The sequence below is a fragment of the Somniosus microcephalus genome, chromosome 2 (genome assembly GCF_052327205.1).
Source record: "Somniosus microcephalus isolate GS21.2 chromosome 2, FLI_Smic_1.0, whole genome shotgun sequence".
NCBI lineage: Eukaryota > Metazoa > Chordata > Chondrichthyes > Squaliformes > Somniosidae > Somniosus > Somniosus microcephalus.
This window is the reverse complement of record NC_140988.1, coordinates 66,687,472-66,710,747: the sequence shown is the minus strand read 5'-3', so window position 1 is coordinate 66,710,747 and position 23,276 is coordinate 66,687,472. Positions and strand designations below refer to the sequence as shown.

Below are 23,276 nucleotides of genomic sequence, written 5' to 3'. Positions count from 1 at the left end.
TCCTCCTTGGCCCTCTGCTTCCACTGGTCAACTTACAGCAATGCTCCACTGATACTCTACAGTACAGGAGGCCTCGAACAGCTCCTGGATTCACTCCCTCTCCACAACTGCCTCTGAATCTGGGCATTGACATAGATGTTCCAAGCTGGCTCCACTCTGTCTATAAGTCCACTTCATCCCACCAATGGACCTCAGACGTTAACTTTGAATTCTCTCATAACGTCTCCTCTCTGTCCTCTTTACAACCAAAACATGTTTCCTAGGCCTAGAAATTCGATCGCATTTTTCGGACGCTAAATGGGTGCATAAGCCTCCAATATGGCCAGCTTTCGAACTGTAAGTGCACATCTGCCACATTGGATCGGGCTTCTCCATAAGCATTGGAACAACTTATTCAAAATAGGGCCTGTTAGAGGATCACTTTCCAATGTTGTTATTCCCCAGCGCCTGACTCGCCACGTGCTAACTTGTGGCTCGAATAGGCAGAATTATTTAAAGGGATAGCGTTAGTTACTGGTTTACCATTTCAGGTTGCTGGTTAACTTCTAGGTTTTTTTTTTGGCCTGTTTTCTGACTCTGGAAAGTTCAGCAACTGCTGAGAAAGAGGTTTTGTTGGTGTTGCACTGTTTTTGACTTTATAAACAGTTTGGCTGCAGTCATGGGTAGTCTGGTAGGGTTGCCTTTGTGTCTGGAGTACGAGAGGCAGGTGCAGCTGCAAGAGGAAGGAGGAAGAGGGCACAGTACAGGAGACCATACCCAGAGGGAGCATTCAGGGAGCACTTCTCCTACATGAACTTCACCGAGGAACAATGTCTGAGGCACTTTCACTTCACAAAGGAGGCCGTCACCAAACTGTGTCACCTGCTGCAGCCACAACTCGAGCTTTGAACCAGGGTATAGACATCACTTCCTGTGGCTGTCAACATCATCGTGACTCTTAACCTTTATGTCACGGGCTACTTTCAGGCTGCAGCAGGTGACATCAGTGACATTATCACAATTTGCAGTCTACCGCTGTATCAGGGAGGTCACCGAGGCTCTCTACACTAAGAGGAACACCTACACTTCGTTGTCCATGGACAAGCCAAGCAGGATGAGAGAGCATTAGGCTTCACCTGCATGGCAGGCTTTCCCAGCGTCCAAGATGCCATAGACGGCACCCACATTGTCCTGCATGCTCCCCATCACCACCCTGGCATCTTTATCAATCATAAGGGATTCCACTCCCAAAACGTACAGCTGGTTTGCAACTACAGGCAGTGCATTATGCAGATCTTTGCCCAGTATCCTGGCAGCAGTCATGACTCCTTCATCCTGCACCAGTCCTCTGTGCCACCTTTATTCCAACCAGGTCATTAAGTTACAGGTTGGCTACTAAGCGACAAGGGAGATCTCCGCCTGACATGGCTCATGACTGCTGTCAGGAACCCAGGCACAGCTAGAGTTGGCCTACAATGAGATTCATGCCACTACTAGAAATGTGATTGGACAAACAATTGGTTTGCTTACAATGTATTACAATAGGTGTCAACTGTGGTTTAGTCAGTAGCGCTCTTGTCTGAGTCAGAGGTTGTGTTGAGACTTGAGCACAAAATCTAGGCTGATACTCCAGTGCAGTACTGATGGAGAGATGCACTGTTGGAGCTGCTGTCTTTCAGATGAGATGTTAAACCAAGTCCCCAACTGTCTTCCCAGGTGGACGTAAGAGGCCCCATGGCACTATTTGAAGAGGAGCAGGGGAGTTCTCCCCAGTGTCATGACCAATATTTATCCCTCAACCAACATCACTAAAACAGATTATCTGGTCATTATCACATTGCTCTTTGTGGGAGTTTGCTGTGTGCAAATTGGCTGCTGTGTTTCCGACGTTACAACAGTGACTGCACTTCAAAAGTACTTTATTAATTGTAAAGCACTTTGGGATGTCCTCAGGTTGTGAAAGGCTCTATATAAACGCAAGTGCAGAAGCAAAATACTGCGAATGCTGGAAATCTGAAATAAAAACAAATGCTGGAAATACTCAGCAGGTCAGACAGCATCTGTGGAGAGAGAAACAGAGTTAGCGTTTCAGACCAATGACCTTTTGTCAGAACTCAACCTGAAACGTTAACTCTGTTTCTCTCTCCACAGGTGCTGCCTGACCTGCTGAGTATTTCAAGCATTTTCTGTTTATATATTATATAAATGCAGGCTCTTTTTTTCTCTCTAGTTGCCTGGACCAGTCCTGAGGATCTATGCAGTACACCCCTGAATGGGTATCCAGATTTGTGGTCGTCTGCTGCATAATTTTGCGATAACGAGGGACCAGCTTTTACCAAAACCTGGGCAACAAGAGGTACCGCAGGAGAAGGAGCAGGAGGACCATGAAAAGGAGAAAGGTCAGGAGAGGCACCGACCACCAGTTCCCCTAGCTGCCAGAGGCCTGAGAGAGCTCATCGAAGAGCGTTTCACCGGAACCATCTCTCCCACTCCCAATATACCAACAGTTCCACAATCCTTATCCACACTGTCCTTACTACCACCATCTAATTGCCTTACTTCAGTCCAGCCTTATGGGTCTAGCCCTCACTTAGCTACAAAGATAAACATCAACTCTAAATCCAGAACAAAAAACACATTTATCAATCAACCAAATTCCACCTCTATTTACAAAAGCAAAATACTGCGGATGCTGGAAACCTGAAATACAAACAGGAAATGCTGGAAATATTCAGAAGGCCAGTTGGCATCTGTGGAGAGAGAAACAGAGTTAACATTTCAGGTCGATGACTTTTCATCAGAACTGGAGAAAGTTAGAGATGTAACAGATTTTACCGCAGCACGGTGGCATAGTGGTTAGCACTGTTGCCTCACAGCGCCAGGGACCCGGGTTCGAATCCGGCCTCGGGTGACTGTCTGTGTGGAGTTTGCACATTCTCCCCGTGTCTGCGTGGGTTTCCTCCGGGTGCTCCGGTTTCCTCCCACAGTCCAAAGATGTGCGGGTTAGGCTGATTGGCTATGATAAATTGACCCTTAGTGTTAGGGGGATTAAATACGTGGGGTTACGGGGATAGGGTGGGATATGTGTTGGTGTAGGGGTTACGGGGATCGGGTGGGATATGTGTCGGTGCAGGCTCGATGGGCCGAAATGGCCTCTATCTGCACTGTGGGGTTTCTGTGAGATTCTGTGAGATTTTCAGCAAGTACAGAGGCAGGGAAATGGGGGAGGGGAGGAAAGAAAGGGGAAGGTCTGTGATAGGGTGGAAGGCAATAGTGATTAAATGACAAATAGGATGATGGTGCAAGGCGAAAGAGATGGTAATGGGACAAATAAAGAATTTTCCGGAAAATGACACAGGAGTTCGGAAGATGTTATCGCTGCGGCAAATCCACCCATAACCAGAGGGACTGCTGGTTCAAGGGCAAAGCATGCAGGCAATGTGGTAAGATTGGACACATTGCACGGGTATGCCAATCTGGACAAAATAAATCCACTGACAGAAAACAAAAAATCAATAAAGAAAAGTACAGGAAGGTACAAATGATGACGGACAATAGCTCCGAAGACCAGAATAGCGATAGCGACTCCGGAAACAAGAGACTAAGCTGTCTCAAATTACATAATGTACTTGCCAAAGAGGATTACCAAACCATTTGGGTTACCCTCACAATAGCAGGGTCCCCAGTTAAAATGGAGCTAGATACAGGATCAGCTCTAACCGTAATAAATCGACGAGATTACGAGAGGCTATTTTCGCATATACCTCTAAAAGACACATCCATTATCTTAAAAACATATACGGGGCAGAAAGTCTACCCCAAAGGAAAAATAAGGGTGCCTGTGGTATACAACGGCAAAGAAATACAAAAGTTGTATTTATACATTCTACAAGATGGTGGTCCACCGTTGTTGGGACGTGAATGGATAAGGAAGATACGTTTAGACTGGCACTCCATTCAGGCACTGACGGTGACCAGTAAGGAAAAAAACAATGATGACATCATACCTGAATGATTAAAAGACATCTTGGCCAACGCCAAAGAAGTGTTTCAAGAGAAACTAGGAACCTTGAAAGGCATCACCGCCTCAATAAAAGTGGAAGATACAGCAATTCCAAAATTTTTTAAGGCAAGACCGGTGCCATACGCAATACGTCCGGCAGTCGAGGCAGAGCTGAAGAATTTGGAAAAGGCAGGCGTATTATCCAAAATAGATTGGAGCGAATGGGCAACACCCATCGTTCCAGTCATGAAAAAAACATTGAAAAATAACTCTGAGGAACAGAAAAAAATTTGCATCTGTGGGGACTTTAAGGTGACTGTAAACCCGGTCCTTCACACGGTACAGTATCCTCTTCCGAGGATAGAAGATATTTTCGCCTCACTATCCAGAGGGAAACGTTTCACAAAAATTGACTTGGCACAGGCATATCTACAGATGGAGGTTGAGGAGACCTCTAAAAAGTATCTCACAATAAACACACACAAAGGCCTGTACCAGTACAATCGACTGGTTTTTGGAATAGCATCAGCTCCAGCTATCTGGCAAAGAGCTATGGAGCAAGTCCTGCAAGGGATTCCGGGGACTCAATGCTACCTAGACGACATCCTTATAACAGGAGAAAACGACAACGAGCACCTTGCCAATTTGGAGCAGGTGCTCACTAGGCTGAAAGAACGGGGCCTACGAGCAAATCGCCCCAAGTGCGAATTTTTCCAAAATCAGATATCATATTGTGGCTACATAATTAATAAGGAAGGGTTGCATAAGTCACCTGAAAAAATTGAAGCAGTTATAAAAGCCCCAGCACCTGAAAATGTTTCACAATTAAGGTCATTCCTGGGATTAATAAATTACTATCATAAATTTTTACCGAACTTATCAACTATTCTACACCCTCTTAATGATCTTCTACAGACAGGAGTGATTTGGAAATGGAACGAAGACTGTAAACGTGCCTTCCATAAATGTAAAGACTTAAATCACATCCGAGAAAATTTTGGCTCATTACAACCCATCACTACCAATCAGACTGGCGTGCGATGCATCCCCTTACGGCATAGGAGCGGTATTGTCCCATAGATTCCCTGATGGCTCGGAACGGCCGATAGCTTTTGTGTCACGCTCATTGAACTCAGCTGAGCGTAGCTATGCCCAGATAGACAGGGAAGCACTCAGCCTAGTATGGGGAGTGAAGAAATTCAACCATTACCTACACGGACAAAAATTTACCTTGCTGACTGACCATCAACCCCTCATCTCCATATTCAACCCTAAAAAAGGTGTCCCCATTATGACGGCACAAAGACTACAGAGGTGGTCCCTTTTTCTAGGGGCACACCAATACAACATTGAATACAAAGGGTCAAAACAGCATGGGAATGCTGTCGGTTTATCACGCCTACCGTTGCCAACGATAGAAGAGGCACCTACAGTAGACCCAGTAGAGATATTCCACTCTACCATAGTGGAATGTCTACCGGTGACAAATTCTGCCATTGAAAGGGAGACAAGAAATGACCCTACTCTCTCACGGGTCTATGATTTAACAGTGAAGGGATGGCCAGCACATGGCGAACCACTGTTGCCAGCATTCTCGCAAAGAAGAGAACAGCTGTCAGTGTGCCGAGGAACCTTGATGTGTGGATCCAGAGTGGTGATTCCACCCAAACTCCAGGATAAAGTGCTAAAGGAGCTTCACGAGGGGCATCTGGGTGGAGTGAAAATGAAGAACCTAGCTAGGGCGTTTGTATGGTGGCCAGGTATCGATGGAGACATCGAAGACATGACCAAGAGCTGCCTAGGATGCCAGAAGGTCCAAAATGCTCCGCCACAGGCCCCTCTACATCCATGGGAGTGGCCCTCATCTCCCTGGCAAAGGGTGCACATCGACTTTGCTGGTCCATTTATGGACTCAATGTTCTTAATCGCAGTTGATGCACACTCCAAGTGGCCGGAGGTAATAAAGATGTCCTCCACCACCACGGAAAAAACCATCACAGTATTAAGGACCATATTTGCCAGGAATGGGCTGCCGGAGCAGATATGTTCTGATAATGGACCGCAATTTGTGTCCGAAGAATTCAGAAAGTTCTTAAAGAACAATGGGGTAAAGCACTACACGTCCGCCCCATACCATCCCGCCACCAATGGATTGGCTGAAAGGTTTGTCCAGACCTTCAAGAAGGCCATCAAGGCCATGGGTAATGAAGACATAAAACTTCAGCACAAGGTGGATAACTTCTTATTTGCATATAGGAATGCAACGCATATGGTTACTAACCAAACTCCCGCCATGATGTTCTACAATAGAAACCTAAGATGCCGGCTGGATTTGGTCAAGCCCAACATCCGAAGGGACGTGGAGAACCGGCAGTTTCAGGGCATGAATGAAAGGCCAACTAGGACCTTCCAGATAGGCCAACCGGTTTTGGCCCGGGACTACCGTACCGAGAAATGGCAGCCTGGAACTATCTGCACACGATTAGGACCACTGATGTATACCGTGGACATCGGAGACAGCATAATAAGGCGCCATGCTGACCAAATCATCAAGTCATCCGAAAAGGGACAACCTACACCACCACTCTATACATCTAACGATGAAGTAGAGATACCCATATCTACCTCCGATCCGGTGATACTGGAGCCCGATGAACCCGACACTGGCCTTCAAGCTGAATCAGCCTTGCCAGAAGAACCTACTACACCACCAGAAACCCCCCCCCAGACTTGCTTAGTAAATACCTATGAACCAACTCCTGTCTTCAGTGTCTTTATCTACACACGGACACTACAAAAATGGGAATAGCAGAACCATTATCAACAGCTGCTTTCCGAAAAAATGGGGGCAGAGATTATGATCTGAATGTGCTGGAAATTGCGCTGGTTAGGTTACAGTTCAAGTTTCTGATAATATTCATTTGCATAATCAGAAACGTAAAATCTTCCATGAACCAGCGTAATAGAACGTAATCATTTTTTTCCCCATTAAAAAGTATTCCTTGATGTATTTAAAAGTGATAACCTAATGCAGTTTTATTAATACAGCTGAAAATGGGGTTATCACCAAAAATATGCAATTTTAATAATGGTGTGCAGTCCTCTGCCTGTGAGTAATCTGATTTAAAATCACTGAAAATAACTTTAAAAAACGATGCTGAACCATTTAATAGATTCATTGGTGTACAGTAGTCAGATTTTGTCTCGGAAGATCAGGAAGTAGAATCAGTATGGGAGGAGATAAGAAATAACAAGGGGCAGAAATCACTGGTGGGAGTAGTTTGTAGGCCACTAAACATTAGCTATACCGTTGGACAGTGTATTAATCAACAAATAATAGGAGTTTGTAACAAAGGTAATACAACAATCATGGGGGACTATAATCTTCATATAGACTGGGAAAATCAAATTGGCAACGGTAGTCTGGAGGACGAGTTCATAGAATGCATTCGAGTTTCCGAGAACAACGCCTCATGGAACCAACCAGGGAACGGGCTATTTTAGAACTTGTATTGTGTAATGAGACAGGGTTATCTCATGATAAAGGACCAGAGCGGACCTGCGTAGGGAACACTGAGCAGCGGCAGAGTATAAAACCGGCAGCGAGGCAAGGCGAGGCCCGACCAGAGCGGACCTGCGTGGGGAACACTGAGCAGCGGCGGAGTATAAAACCGGCAGCGAGGCGAGGCCCGACCAATTCAACAGCGGGGGAGAGAGGTAAAAAGTAATCAAAGTGTGACGTCACCAGGAAGCAGGTAAGTGATTGGTTGGTGAGTATTTCTCTATTTTTTTAAACTTTAACTCTGGTTTATAGTTTCTAAGGTCTCTCTGTTGTAGCAGGGACTGTTGGTAAACCAGTTAACTGTAGTGTAATAGTGGGATTGATTGATTTAATTTAAATTCAATTAATTAAAGGGTAAGTCATGGCAGGACAGCCGGGCCACGTGATATGCTCCTCCTGCGATATGTGGGAATTCAGGGACACTTCCTGTGTCCCTGACAACTACATGTGCAGGAAGTGCATCCAGCTGCAGCTACTGACCGCATTGCGGCACTGGAGCTGCGATTGGATGCATACTGGAGCGTTCACGATGCTCAGGACATCGTGAGTAGCACGTTTACGGAGTTGGACACACTGCAGGTAGAGGTTGGACAGGAAGAAAGGGAACGGGTGACCAACAGGCAGAGTACTAGGCGCAGGCAGGTAGTGCAGGGGTCCCCTGTGGCCATCCCCCTCTCCAACAGATACACCACTTTGGGTACTGTTGGGGGGGATGGCTTATCAGAGGAAGGCAGCAGCAGCCAACTTCCTGGCACCAGGGGTGGCTCTGCTGCACAGAATGGGAGGAAAAAGAGGGGTAGAGCTATAGTAATAGGGGATTCTATTGTAAGGGGAATAGATAGGCGTTTCTGCGGCCGTAAACGAGACTCCAGGATGGTGTGTTGCCTCCCTGCTGCAAGGGTCAAGGATGTCTCCGAGGGGCTGCAGAACATCTTGGAAGGGGAGGGTGAACAGCCAGTTGTCGTGGTGCATATAGGCACCAACGATATAGGTAAAAAGCGGGATGAGGTCCTAAAAGCGGAATATAGGGAGTTAGGAGATAAATTAAAAAACAGGACCTCAAAGGTAGTAATCTCAGGATTGCTACCAGTGCCACATGCTAGTCAGAGTAGAAATAGAAGGATACTTCAGATGAATACGTGGCTAGAGGAATGGTGCCAGGGGGAGGGATTCAAGTTCCTGGGACATTGGAACTGGTTCTGGGGGAGGTGGGACCAGTTCAAACCGGACGGTTTGCACCTGGGCAGGGCTGGAACCGATGTCCTAGGGGGAGTGTTTGCTAGTGCGCTGGGGGAGGGTTTAAACTAAAATGGCAGGGGGTTGGGAACCTGAGCAGGGAGACAGAGGAAAGGGAAAGAAGGATAAAAGCAAAAGATAGGAAGGAGAAAAACAAAAGTGGCAGTCAGAGAAATCAACGGTTTAAATCAAACGTGGCCACAGTAAATAATAATTCTAATAGGTCTAAGAGCGTTAAAAAAACAAGCCTGAAGGCTTTGTGTCTTAATGCGAGGAGCATTTGTAATAAGGTGGATGAATTGGCTGCGCAAATAGAGGTAAACGAATACGATTTGGTCGGGATTATGGAAACGTGGCTCAAGGATGGCCAAGACTGGGAACTCAACATCCAGGGGTATTCAATATTCAGGATAGGCAAAAAGGAAAGGGAGGTGGGGTAGCATTACTGGTTAAAGAAGGGATTAACACAATTGTAATCAAGGATATTAGCTCTGATGATGTGGAATCTGTATGGGTAGAATTGAGACATACTAAGGGGAAAAAAACATTCGTGGGAGTGGTATATAGACCTCCAAAAAGTAAGGCGGAGGTTGGGGATGGCATTAAAAGGGAAATTAAAGAAGCGTGCAATAAGGGCACAGCAGTCATCATGGGTGACTTTAATCTACATATAGATTGGGCCAACCAAATTAGTAACAATACTGTGGAGGAGGAATTCCTGGAGTGTTTACGGGATGGTTTCCTGGACCAATATGTCGAGGAACCAACCAGAGATCAGGCCATCTTAGACTGGGTATTATGTAACGAGAAAGGATTAATTAGCAATCTTGTTGTACGAGGCCCCTTGAGTCGGAGCGATCATAATATGATCGAATTCTTCATTAAGATGGAGAATGAAGTAGTTGACTCAGAGACTAGGGTCCTCAATTTAAATAAAGGAAACTACGATGGTCTGAGGTGTGAGTTGGGTAGGATTGATTGGGGAATGGCACTCAAAGGGTTGACGGTGGATAGGCAATGGCAAACATTCAAAGAGCGAATGGATGAGCTACAGAATTTGTTCATCCCAGTTTGGCATAAAAATAAAACAAAAAAGGTGACTCTACCGTGGCTAACAAGGGAAATTAGGGATAGCATAAGATCCAAGGAGAGGACATATAAATTGGCCAGAAAAAGCAATAATCCTGAGGATTGGGAGCAGTTTAGGATTCAACAAAGGAGGACAAAGGGATTAATTAAGAAAAGGAAAATTGAATATGAGAGTAAGCTTGTAGGGAACATAAAAACTGACTGTAAAAGCTTTTATAGATATGTGAAGAGAAAAAGATTGGTGAAGTCAAGCGTAGGTCCCCTGCAGTCAGAATCAGGGGAATTTATAATGGGGAACAAAGAAATGGCAGACCAACTAAATACATATTTTGGTTCTGTCTTCACAAAGGAGGACACAAATAACCTCCCAGAGATGCCGGGGAACATAGGGTCTGATGAAAGGGTGGAACTGAAAGAAATCAGTATTGGAAGGGAAATGGTGTTAGGAAAATTGGTGGGACTGAAGGCCGATAAATCCCCAGGGCCTGATAATCTACATCCCAGGGTACTTAAGGAAGTGGCCCTAGAAACAGTAGATATATTGCTGGTCATCTCTCAGAACTCGATAGACTCTGGAACAGTACCCATGGATTGGAGGGTAGCTAATGTTACCCCACTATTCAAAAAAGGTGGTAGAGAAAAAGCGGGGAATTATAGACCGGTAAGCCTGACATTGGTAGTGGGGAAAATGCTAGAGTCCATTATAAAATATGTAATAGCAGAGCTCTTGAAAACAGTGACAGGATTGGACGAACGGGCCTCGGGAGAGGGGGGCGGGCCTCGGGAGATCGGAGGGGGGCGGGCCTCGGGAGATCGGGGGGGTGGCGGGCCTCGGGAGATCGGGGGGGGGCGGGCCTCGGGAGATCGGGGGGGGCGGGCCTCGGGAGATCGGGGGGGGCGGGCCTCGGGAGATCGGGGGGGGGCGGGCCTCGGGAACTCGGGGGGGGCGGGCCTCGGGAGATCGGGGGGGGCGGGCCTCGGGAGATCGGGGGGGGGCGGGCCTCGGGAGATCGGGGGGGGGCGGGCCTCGGGAGATCGGGGGGGGCGGGCCTCGGGAGATCGGGGGGGGGCGGGCCTCGGGAGATCGGGGGGGGGGGGGTGGGCCTCGGGAGATCGGGGGGGGCGGGCCTCGGGAGATCGGGGGGGGGGGCGGGCCTCAGGAGATCGGGGGGCGGGCCTCGGGAGATTGGGGGGGGCGGGCCTCGGGAACTCGGGGGGGGGGCCTCGGGAACTCGGGGGGGGGGGTGGGCCTCGGGAACTCGGGGGGGGGGGTGGGCCTCGGGAACTCGGGGGGGGGGGGTGGGCCTCGGGAACTCGGGGGGGGCGGGCCTCGGGAACTCGGGGGGGGGGCGGGCTTCGGGAACTCGGGGGGGGGCGGGCCTCGGGAGATCGGGGGGGGCGGACCTCGGGAGATCGGGGGGGGTGGCCTCGGGAGATCGGGGGGGCGGGCCTCGGGAGATCGGGGCTCGGGATAGGGGCTCGTGGAGGCGGGGCGTGGGAGGCGGGGCTCGGGCTGACGGGGCCCTCCCCCCTTCTCCCCCCCTCCCCTTCTTCCCCCCTCCCCCTTCCTTCTTCCCCCCCTTCCTCCCCCTCCCCCTTTCCTCCCCCGCCTCCTCCTTCCCCCCCTTCCCCCAGTCGCTCTCTTCCCCCCAGTCGCTCTCTTCCCCCAATCGCTCTCTCTTCCCCCCAGTCGCTCTCTCTCTCTCTTCCCCCCAGTCGCTCTCTCTCTCTCTTCCCCCCAGTCGCTCTCTCTCTCTCCCCCCCAGTCGCGCTCTCTCTTCCCCCCAGTCGCTCTCGCTCTCTCTTCCCCCCAGTCGCTCTCTCTCTCTCTTCCCCCCAGTCGCTCTCTCTCTCTCTTCCCCCCAGTCGCTCTCTCTCTCTCTTCCCCCCAGTCGCTCTCTCTCCATCTTCCCCCCAGTCGCTCTCTCTCTCTCTTCCCCCCAGTCGCTCTCTCTCTCTCTTCCCCCCAGTCGCTCTCTCTCTCTCTTCCCCCCAGTCGCTCTCTCTCTCTCTTCCCCCCCCAGTCGCTCTCTCTCTCTCTCTTCCCCCCAGTCGCTCTCTCTCTCTCTCTCTTCCCCCCAGTCGCTCTCTCTCTCTCTCTTCCCCCCAGTCGCTCTCTCTCTTCCCCCCAGTCGCTCTCACTCTCTCTCTTCCCCCCAGTCGCTCTCTCTCTCTCTTCACCCCAGTCGCTCTCTCTCTCTTCCCCCCAGTCGCTCTCTCTCTCTTCCCCCCAGTCGCTCTCTCTCTTCTCCCAGTCGCTCTCTCTCTTCCCCCCAGTCGCTCTCTCTCTTCCCCCCAGTCGCTCTCTCTCTCTTCCCCCCAGTCGCTCTCTCTCTTCTCCCAGTCGCTCTCTCTCTTCCCCCCAGTCGCTCTCTCTCTTCCCCCCAGTCGCTCTCACTCTCTCTCTTCCCCCCAGTCGCTCTCTCTCTTCCCCCCAGTCGCTCTCACTCTCTCTCTTCCCCCCAGTCGCTCTCTCTCTCTCTTCACCCCAGTCGCTCTCTCTCTCTTCCCCCCAGTCGCTCTCTCTCTTCCCCCCAGTCGCTCTCTCTCTTCTCCCAGTCGCTCTCTCTCTTCCCCCCAGTCGCTCTCTCTCTTCCCCCCAGTCGCTCTCTCTCTTCCCCCCAGTCGCTCTCTCTCTTCCCCCAGTCGCTCTCTCTCTTCCCCCCAGTCGCTCTCTCTCTTCCCCCCAGTCGCTCTCTCTCTCTCTTCCAACAACATGCCCTCGAAAAAGCCTTGGCACCGCCAGGCACTCCAGCTAGTCTATATATATATAAAAGGATACATCTGTCTGTCTGTCTGTCTATCTGTCCTTCGGTGTGTCTGTCCGGCTATACACTCTAAAGTTATAGAGCGTACCTACACGTGCATTACATCAAAAGAAAGCTTACGATTCCGGAACGGTCGTAAGCGTATTTACGTTTCGGCGAGACAAAAATTGCGGCCGCGGTATCCAAAAAACGTTCAAAATTCCGCTCATTAGCATCTCATTATCCGCTCATTAGCAATAGAGTGACGTCGAGGTCGACCAATCGTACGGTCGAGCGACCCGACGGTCGACCAATTGCTGCGTTGCGGGGGCGGGTTCCTGGCGCGTGCGAGCGGGCCCTCCTAGAGTCGAGTGACAGGACGATTGACCAATCCAACGCTTCGGTGACCTGACGATCGACCAATCGGTGCGTGTGTGGGCGGGCCTTATCGTTCTGAACTGAGGTGAGTGGCCGCCATCTTGATTCCAAACTTTTCATTTCTTTTTCCCGCTTTCTGCGTCTTTAAAAAAAAAGTTGCTTTTAAAACACATAGGCCTAGAAATTCAGTTGGTTGCACCAGCCGTTAGCGCCTTAGGAGTAGATGTCGGGCGCTAGGCGGGTAGCGCCCGGGCGCAGCGAGAACTGCGCCTCGCCCCAACTTCACTCGAGATTTAGCGGCGGCGCAAAGTCTTTGCTGCGCGCGCAGATCATGACGTCATTTCCTCGTGCAACGCCCTTTGTGCGCCCCCAACCGGAACTTCAGTGGCAACGCCCCATTGTGCGCCTGGCGCCCCTAGCGACTGTTAAGTGGAACGGTGCTCAGCCGATGCGGGGCGCGCAAATTAAAGGGCACTCCTCCTGCAATATAAAAGGCTGCCATTTCGCAGCACTCCCTCTTGCGAAACGGATCTTTGGAGAGAGACCAAGGTAGATAGCTTTCTGCTTTGGCCCAACACTCGGACAGGTACTTCTGGCTTCAGGCCACAGATTTCCACTAGTCTTTGCCTTCATTGACATCTCATTGTTTGCCAGCTTATTATGGGGGCTGCAATGGGTGTCAACGCAGGCTATCTCAATTACATCCAAAGGGCTCACAGACGCCATGAGAGAGTGGCAGCCCTGGCTAGATGGAGAGGGGGCAACAGGCGTCGGCAAAGGAGGCCTTACCCACCCAGGGTATACCGCCAGCAGTTCTCCTATCTCAACATGTCTGAGGAGCAGTGTGTTCGGAGGCTGCGATTCAGAAGGGACGTGATCACAGAGATCTGCCAGCTGCTTGGCGGTGATCTGCAGCCACAGCTGAGGAGCAGGACGTCTGTCGGTGGCAGTGAAGGTGACGGTGGCTCTCAACTTCTATGCCACCGGCTCCTTCCAATCCACTACTGGGGACATTGCCAACATCTCCCAATTCGCCGTGCATTGCTGCATCCGCCAGGTCACCAATGCCCTTTTCAAAAGATGTCAGTTCATCTCCTTCTCCATGGCCCTTGCCAAGCAGCAACAGCGTGCAATGGGCTTTGCAGCATTCGCGGGCTTCCCCATGGTGCAGGGCGCCATTGACTGCACGCATGTGGCTTTGCGGGCGCCTCTGGAGAATGCCGAGGATTACCACAACTGGAAGGGCTACCATTCGCTGAACGTCCAGCTGGTGTGTGACCACAGGCAGCTCATCCTAGCTGTCAATGCCCGCTTTCCAGGCAGCAGCCATGATGCCTTCATCCTGCGACAGACTTCTGTGGCAGACATGTTCCAGGCCCAGCCTCACCCACGCGGATGGCTTATCGGGGACAAAGGCTATCCTTTGTGTACCTGGCTGATGACCCCGCTCCGTGCGCCCAGCACCCCTGCTGAAGAGAGATACAACGAGAGCCATCAAGCGACCAGGAACATCATCGAACAAACAATCGGCGTCCTGAAGCAACGGTTCCGCTGTCTGGATTGTTCTGGTGGAGCCCTACAGTATTCGCCGGAGCGAGTCTCCCATTTCGTGGTCGTTTGCTGCATGCTGCACAACCTGGCTATCCGCAGGACTCAGCCACTGCCACCACAGATTGGAGGACCACCTGAGGAGGAGGAGGACCAGCACAGGAGGGAGGCACAAAGTGCAAGGGCCGCCCGTCGCCGGCTTATTGAACGTCGGTTCTAGGCCCCCTCTCAGGGACTGGCTTGTGCCAATGTCAGCAGATGAATGTAGCCGCTCCACAAGCCCTCAGCCGAGCAGGGCAACCAGGACTTAACCAAAAAACCATGCACACTGCAATTTAACAGCAATAATTTATTGAAAACCTCTGCCCTTCCCACATTACATGCTCATGTGGAGAAGCCCCCTCCAAAAACACAAAACTACCAGTCTCGGCCTTACAAAAAGAAATAAAGACACCAGTGTCGGCCTTACAAAAAGAAAGAAAGACACCAGTCTCGGCCTTACACAAAAACAACTGCACCAGTGTTGGCCTTACAACAAGCACCAGGCATTTGTGCATACCTCTACTTTTTGCCCTGCGAGGGCGATGCCTTGCCTGGCCCCTGCCCGCCCTGCTGCTCCTCCTCAATGGGAGCCCAGTGGCTGCAGCAAGGCTGGGGGAAGGCTGCTGAGGGGCAGATGGCGAGACGGCAGATGCCCTTGGGGGTCGGCCTGCACCAGCTCTGGCCTTGGAGTGGCCGGCTGCTGACTGCTCCAACTCTGGCTGGGCGGCAGCAGTCTGTCCAGCAGCTCGTGGCAGCTGTAATGGCGGAGTGGCAGTGTCGGCTGCAGGAATGGTGGCAACCTGGCAGATCGCAGGTGCTCGCTGGTTGCCTGACACATTGGCACTCGCACGGGCCAGCACTGCAGCATGCGCAGCAAACAGCTGAAGGACAGACTGCTGGGCTGCTGCTGCGCGGCGAGTGCCCTGGCGATGCCTGGCTGATCCAGCGAGGGTGGCAGCAGTTAGTGCCCGTGTGGCCCTGGTCTGTGTCCGCATGACACCAGCCAGTGAATGGACGGCACGACTGAGCACTTGGCTAGAAGCCGACTGTGCTGCCGCGAAGTCCTGCAGACTCCTGGCCTGTGCTGCACTGAATAGTTCCAGACTCCTGGCCTGTGCTGCACTGAATTGTTGCAGACTCCTGGCCTGTGCTGCTCCGAATTGCTGCACACTCCTTGACAGACACTCTATGGAGTCAGGCATCCGTGCCACTGCAGCCATGAGCTCAGTGTGCCTGCGCTCAGCCTGGACGGCCATTTCCTCCAGGAGGCGCACCTCCTCTGCGCTGACCGTCGCAGGACTGGAGGCCGCACTCACCCTCTGGGGAGAAGTCCGCCGAGCTTCCCCACCCCTCCCGCGTTGCTGCAGGCCGCTGGGCCCCGGAGCTTCACTCTCCTCCGACCCTTCCCCCCGGCTCCCCTCCAGGGAAGACGTGTCCCCTACATCGCCATGGGCTGGCGCGGCTGAGGGTGGCACTGATGGGCCGGCTTCCTCTTCCTCCTCCTCGTCTTCCGAAGGGCTGACAATGGCAGCTTGAGGGCCCGCCTCCTCACCTGGCGACTCACCATCTGAAAGCAGGAAGGCACAAGAGTAGCTTTAGCGTGAGGACAGGGCGAGGGAGGCATGAGTGGTGCCATTCACCGCATTGGTCGGACAGTGGCAAAGGATGCTGATCTGATGCGCAAGTGGAACGAGAGAGGTCCAAAAGGTGATGCCCTTACCATTGGTGCCCAGAACAGGGTCGGCGTCTCCACTGGCGACGGGGCCAATCAGCCGGCCTCCCATAATGCGCTCCACACGCTGGTCGAGGTAGGAGAGCTCTTTGAGGTCAGGACGGCCTCTGCCGGTGTCAGTTCAGTTGCACGCAACCTTGGCCTGCAAGAGAAAGGACGGCCTCTAAGTACAGTGTGTAGCCCTGATCTTGTCTGCAATGCCTCCCATGGTCGAACAGCTTGGACAGTGTGTAGCCCTGATCTTGTCTGCAATGCCTCCCGTGGTCGAATAGCTTGGACAGTGTGTAGCCCTGATCTTGTCTGCACTGCCTCCCATGGTCGAATAGCTTGGACAGTGTGTAAAGTGCTGAATGTGCAATTGATTTTCATGCCCGTCCCATAGCTCCTGGATGAGGGCTGGCCATTAGGGCTTTCAGGTCCCTTTGCCCATAATGTGAGGTGCACATGCAAGGATGAGGAGGACACTGGAAAGGGTACTCACCCTGACAACCCGAGTGAGGTCGTTGAACTTCTTCTGGCATTGCACAGGAGTCCTGGCAACCACGTTGTTGGAAGACACCCTGTTGGGACACCTCCCTCCAGGCTTTCCGGTAGGCGCTGGGCAGCGGCCTCTTGCCACCTTCTGGGAACAAAACATGGCGCCTGCGCTCCACTCCGCCAACCAGCACCCTCAGGTCTCCGTCGCTGAAGCGCTGCGCTCTCTCCCTGGCCTTCTCCATAGTCCTGGGCGTTGTACAGGTGAAGCTGAAGTGGTCAGGCCTAGGTTGAGGGCTGCAGTGTGCAGGGCGTGGCAGGCAAACAAATCCACCCTCCCCCTTTAAGAGATGACCGGCGCCAGAGTGTCTGCCGTCAATCAAGAACTCGCCGCACCTGCGCTGCGCCCGGCCTCTGGGGTATCGCTCAGCACCGCCGGCTTAGCGCCTAAAGATAGTCGTGCATCGCCTGTTTTAGCGCAGCAGCAACCTCTTGGGGCGATGCGACTGAATATCGGCGAAGGGGGCGCGACTTTGCGCCGGGCGCAAAATCTAGCGGCCGCCCAACTTTACCGCCCCAAAAGTGGCTATACTGAATTTCTAGGCCATATTGTTTTTAAAAAAAGTTAATTACTTTCTAAATCTTTTATCTAATCTCATTAATTTTCCTACCTTTCCCCATTTTTGCAGGTAGGCCTTGAAGCCTGGGTGTCTGTTGCCAGCCATGCTGGACCCTAGGCAATTGTTTTGTGGCAAGCTCCTCCCACCCCTCACCCCCCCCGCTGGGCCCGATTCCGAACCAGCGACCAGCCATCTTGGTAAAGGCTGGCTGGGCTCACTGCAAGCTCCTCGCGGTTCATTCGGGGGGGGGGGGGGGGGGGCGGGGCTCGGGAGGGGAGGGGGAGCGGAGAGGGTTACCCCGGCAACCGGGCTCGCCAGCCGCAATCGGCCGCACAGGCCCAGAGATCGGGAGGTGGAGAGGGGAGGAGGGTTACCAAGGCAACCGGGCCCGGCCAGCTGCAATTGGCCGTCTCAGGCCCGGCCTCGGGAGGGCGGGGCTCGGACTCACCGGGGCGCTGCGCTCGGCATGTCAGTGCGTGGGGCGGCATGGAGCTCAGCGGAGCCATCGCCGGCAGAGGGGAGAGGGTCTGCTGGCTCCCCCACTCCCTTTCTCCCCCCCACCTCCCCCACCCCTCCCCTCCTCTCCCACTCCCCTCTCCTTTCCTCCCTCCCCTCCCCCTCCCCCCTCCTCCTTCCCTCCCCCCTCTCCCCTTCCCTCTCTCCCCTTCCCTCCCCCCTCCCCTTCCCCCCAGTCGCGCTCGCTCTCCCCCCCCCAGTCGCGCTCTCTTCCCCCCTTCCCCTGCCCCCCCTTTTCCCCCCCTTCCCTTCCCCCCAGTCGCTCTCTCTCTTCCCCCCCAGTCGCTCTCTCTCTTCCCCCCCAGTCGCTCTCTCTCTTCCCCCCCAGTCGCTCTCTCTTCCCCCCCAGGGCCTCGGGAGATCGGGGGGGGGGGCCGGCCTCGGGAGATCGGGGGCGGGGCACGGGAGGGCGGGGCTCGGGGAGGCGGGGATCGGGAGGGCGGGGATCGGGGCTCGGGAGGGCGGGGATCGGGAGGGCGGGGGATCGGGGCTCGGGAGGGCGGGGGATCGGGGTTCGGGAGGGCGGGGCTCGGGAGATCGGGGCTCGGGAGATTAGGGCGCTCCCCTCCCCCCTCCCTCCCCCTCCCACTTCTTCCCCCCACCCCCCCTTCTCCCCCCCTTCCCCCCCTCCCTGCTTCCCCCCCTTCCCCCTCCCTTCTTCCCCCTTCCCTTCTTCCCCCCTTCCCCTTTCCTCCCCCTCCCCTCCCCCATCCCTCCCCACTCCTCCCCCCTCCCCCTTTCCTCCCCTCTCCCCTCCCCCCACATCTCCTTTCCTCCCCCGTCTCCCCCATCCTCCCAGTCACTCTCTCTTCCCCCCAGTCGCTCTCTCTCTTCCCCCCAGTTGCTCTCTCTCTTCCCCCCAGTCGCTCTCTCTCTTCCCCCCAGTCGCGCTCTCTCTCTCTTCCAACAACAACATGCCCTCAAAAGACCCTCGGCACCGCTGGGCACTTCAGCTAGTAAACTATAAATTGCATGAAATAACTATTTTAAAAAATAAGTTAAATTTTTGAAATTTTTTTTATTTTCTAAGGGGGCTAAAAATAAACTTACCTTTCTTTAAAGTATTTAAAAATAATAAACTTGTGGAAAAAATGTTTTAATTTTAATTAATTCACCACTTACCTTGTAAAAAGCAGGCCTTACGACTGCTTTTTACATGTCTAACTTCTGGAGACTTACCTTCCCGGGAAAAGCTGCAAAAAAACCCGAAGTTCAATGCGCACGCGCAGCCTCTCCCGCGCACGACCTCTGAACCTCTGCTTTGAGGGGAACGGAAGTGCCGGTTTCCCGCGCATGCAGGAAACCGGCACTTCCATTGGGCTTACGGGTGAGTACCCAGCGCTTACTCACCCGTGGAGACCCGAATTTCTGGGCCTTTGTATCTGTCTTCACAGTAGAAGACACAAAAAGCATACCAAAATAGTGGGGAGCCAAGGGGCTAATAAGAGTGAGGAACTTAAAGTAATTAATATCAATAGAGAAAAAGTATTTGAGAAGCTAATGGGACTAAAAGCCGACAAATCCCCTGGACCTGATGGCCTACATCCTAGGGTTCTAAAAGAGGTGGCTGCATTGGTTTTGATCTTCCAAAATTCCCTAGATTCTAAAATGGTCCCAGTGGTTTGAAAGGTAGAACATGTAACCCCACTCTTCAAGAAAGGAGGGAGAGAGAAAACGGGGAACTACAGGCCAGTTAGCCTGACATCAGTCGTTGGGTAAATGCTGGAATCCATTGTTAAGGAAGTGGTAACAGGGCACTTCAAAAATCATAATACGATTAGGCAGAGTCAACATGATTTTATGAAAGGGAAATTGGGTTTAATAAATTTATTAGAGTTTCTGAGGATGTAACTAGCAGGGTAGATAAAGGAGAACTAGTGGATGTAGTATATTTGGATTTCCAAAAGGCATTTGATAAGGTGCCACATAAAAGGTTGCTATGCAAGACGAGGGCTCATGGGGTTGGGGGTAATATATTAGCATGGGCAGAAGATTGGTTAATGGACAGAAAACAGAGAGTAGGGATAAATCGGTCATTTTCAGGTTGGCAGGCTGTAACTAGTGGGGTGCTGCAAGGATCAGTGCTTGCGTCTCAGCTATTTACAATCTATATTAATGACTTAGATGAAGGGACCGAGTGCAATGTATCAAAATTTCATGACGATACAAAGCTAGGTGGGAAAGTAAGCTGTGTGGTGGATACAAAGAGCCTGAAAAGGGCAATAGACAGGTTAAGTGAGTGGGCAATAAGGTGGTAGATGGAGTATAATGTGGAGAAATGTGAGGTTATTCACATTGGGAGGAAGAATAGAAAAAGTGAATTTTTTAAATGGTGAGAAACTATTAACTGTTGGTGTTCAGAGAGATTTGGGTGTCCTTGTGCAGCAAACACAGAAGGTTAGTGATATACCTATCAATTCCTCCAATAAAAGGCGAAGAGTTACGAAGGTGACTAAAGGTTTTTATTGACTAAATAACAGAGCCCACTCTTGTGGGTGATCTGATCCAAGCAGGAGGAATACCAGCCAGTCGCTCACCTTTATACCTGGCCTGGTGGGTGGAGCCAAGGCGGAGTCGGCAGTGGTCATCCCAGGTATAGCAGTGTGGCAAGAGGCGACCTCGTACCGTGATACAATAGTGGTCAGTGATACAGTTATAACGAACAGTGGTGAACAGTGCTAACTACTAACAGTGATACGATAGTGAACGTGGTTTACCACATTCACCCCTTGTTTAGAATTAAGTCCGGCGGGGTGAAGTGTACTACCAATTCTGGTAGGTCAGTCTGTCCGGAGGCTTCGTAAGCCTCTCCGATCGCCGCAGCGGTGGTGTTGCCTTATCCGGTGCTGGTGCCTTATCCGGTGTTGATGCTGGTGTTTGCGTGGTCGGCGAGGGCTCGTGGGGTTCCGGCATGCCGTCTACCTGGGCTGGGGTTGGGGGGGGTGGTGGCGGTGTTTCCGGATCGGCTGAGGGTGCGAGGTCTCGTAGGGAGACAATGTCCTCCCGCCCGTCTGGGTACGCCACGTAGGCGTACTGGGGGTTGGCGTGCAGGAGGTTCACCCTCTCGACCAGGGGGTCCGTTTTATGGGCCCTCACGTGTTTCCGCAGCCAGACCGGCCCCGGGGCGGTCAGCCAGGTTGGTAGAGTGGTTCCCGTAGTCGACTTCCTGGGGAAAACGAACATTCGTTCATGGGGGGTGGTGTTAGTGGCCGTGCAAAGTAATGACCGGATGGAGTGCAGCGCTGTCGGGAGGACTTCTTGCCAGCGGGAGGTTGGGAGGCCCTTAGACTTTAAGGCTAAGAGGACGGCCTTCCATACCGTCGCGTTCTCTCTTTCCACCTGACCGTTACCTCTGGGGTTGTAGCTGGTGGTCCTGCTTGCTGCAATACCTCTCTCTAGGAGGAATTGCCGGAGTTCCTCGCTCATGAAGGAGGAGCCCCGGTCGCTGTGTATATAGTTCGGGAACCCGAACAAGGCGAAGAGGGCATTCAGGCACTTAATGACCGTGCTACTGGTCATGTCGGGGCAGGGGAAGGCAAAGGGGAAACGGGAGTACTCATCAACGATGTTGAGGAAGTACACATTACGGTCAGAGGACGGGAGGGGCCCCTTAAAGTCGATGCTCAGGCGCTCGAAGGGGCGGGTGGCCTTGATCAGGCTTGCTCGGTCCGGCCTATAGAAGTGCGGTTTGCACTCCGCACAGGTCTGGCAGTTCCTGGTCATGGTCCTGACCTCCTCGATGGAGTAGGTCAGGTTGCGGGCCTTAATGAAATGGTAGAGTCTGGTGACTCCGGGGTGGCAGAGCTGGTCGTGGAGGGTCTGAAGCCTATCGATATGCGCGCTGGCGCATGTCATTCGTGAAAGGGCATCAGGGGATTCGTTCAGCTTGCCTGGCCGGTACAAGATCTCATAATCGTAGGTGGAGAGCTCGATTCTCCATCTCAAAATCTTGTCATTCTTGATTTTGCCCTTCAGCTTGTTATTAAACATGAAAGCCACCGAACGCTGGTCGGTGAGGAGGGTAAATCGTTTGCCTGCCAGGTAGTGCCTCCAGCGCCGTACTGCCTCCACGATCGCCTGGGCCTCTTTCTCGACCGACGAATGTCGGATCTCGGGGCCCTGTAGGGTCCTTGAGAAGAAGGCCACTGGCCTCCCCTCCTGGTTTAGGGTGGCGGCTAAGGCGAAGTCGGATGCGTCGCTCTCCACCTGAAAGGGGATGGACTCGTCCACTGCGTGCATCGTGGCCTTGGCTATGTCTCCCTTAATGAGGGAGAAGGCCGCGCACGCCTCCTCCGTGAGGGGGAAGGAAGTGGCTTTCAGGAGGGGTCTGGCTTTGTCCGCGTAATTGGGTACCCATTGGGCATAGTAGGCGAAAAGCCCCAGGGTTCTCCTAAGTGCTTTAGGGCAGTGGGGGAGGGGTAGCTCCATGAGGGGGCGCATTCTTTCTGGGTCGGGGCCGATGATTCCGTTCTCCACTACGCAGCCGAGGATGGCAAGGCGCGTGGTGTTAAACACGCATTTCTCCTTATTGTAGGTGAGGTTCAGCCGTTGGGCCGTACGGAGGAATTTCTCCAGATTCGCGTCATGTTCCTGCCGGTCGCGGCCGCAGATAGTGACGTTATCTAGGTAGGGGAATGTAGCCTGCAGTTCGTTCTGGTCAACCATCTGGTCCATCTCCCTTTGGAAGACCGAGACCCCATTAGTGACACCGAAGGGGACCCTAAGGAAGTGGTATAGGCGCCCATTCGCCTCGAAGGCGGTATACTGGCGGTCCTCAGGGTGGATAGGGAGTTGGTGGTAGGCCGACTTCAGGTCGATGGTCGAGAATACTTTATACTGTGCAATCTGATTGACCATGTCAGATATGCGGGGGAGGGGGTATGCGTCCAGCTGGGTATATCTGTTTATGGTCTGGCTGTAGTCGATGACCAGGCGGTTTTTATCGCCGGTCTTTACGACTACGACCTGGGCACGCCAGGGGCTGCTGCTCCCCTCGATAATGCCCTCTTTCAGGAGGCGCCGCACCTCAGAGCTAATGAAGGCTCTGTCCCCGGCGCTATACCGCCTGCTCTTGGTAGCGACGGGTTTGCAGTCAGGGGTAAGGTTAGCAAACAGAGAGGGTGGCGGGACCTTGAGGGTGGAGAGGCTGCAGGTGTTCCGCGGTGGGCGGTTTAACGTTTGCTGGTTGTTGACTGTGAGTGGGGGGAGGGGTCCACCGTATGCTAGGGTTACGCTTTGGAGGTGGGATTGGAAGTCCAGCCCTAGTAGGACGGCAGCGCAGAGATGGGGGAGGACGAGGAGTTTAAAGTTTTTATACTCCGTGCCCTTAACCGACAGGGTCACGACACAG

At 52.7% G+C, this 23,276-nt stretch overlaps 1 protein-coding gene across 5 annotated transcripts in view; it reads right to left on the bottom strand.

The window, feature by feature from the left end:
* Positions 1-23,276, bottom strand: part of idua (alpha-L-iduronidase) — a 485,317-nt gene that overhangs the window by 51,830 nt on the left and 410,211 nt on the right. The gene's annotated exons all lie outside the window — the stretch shown is intronic.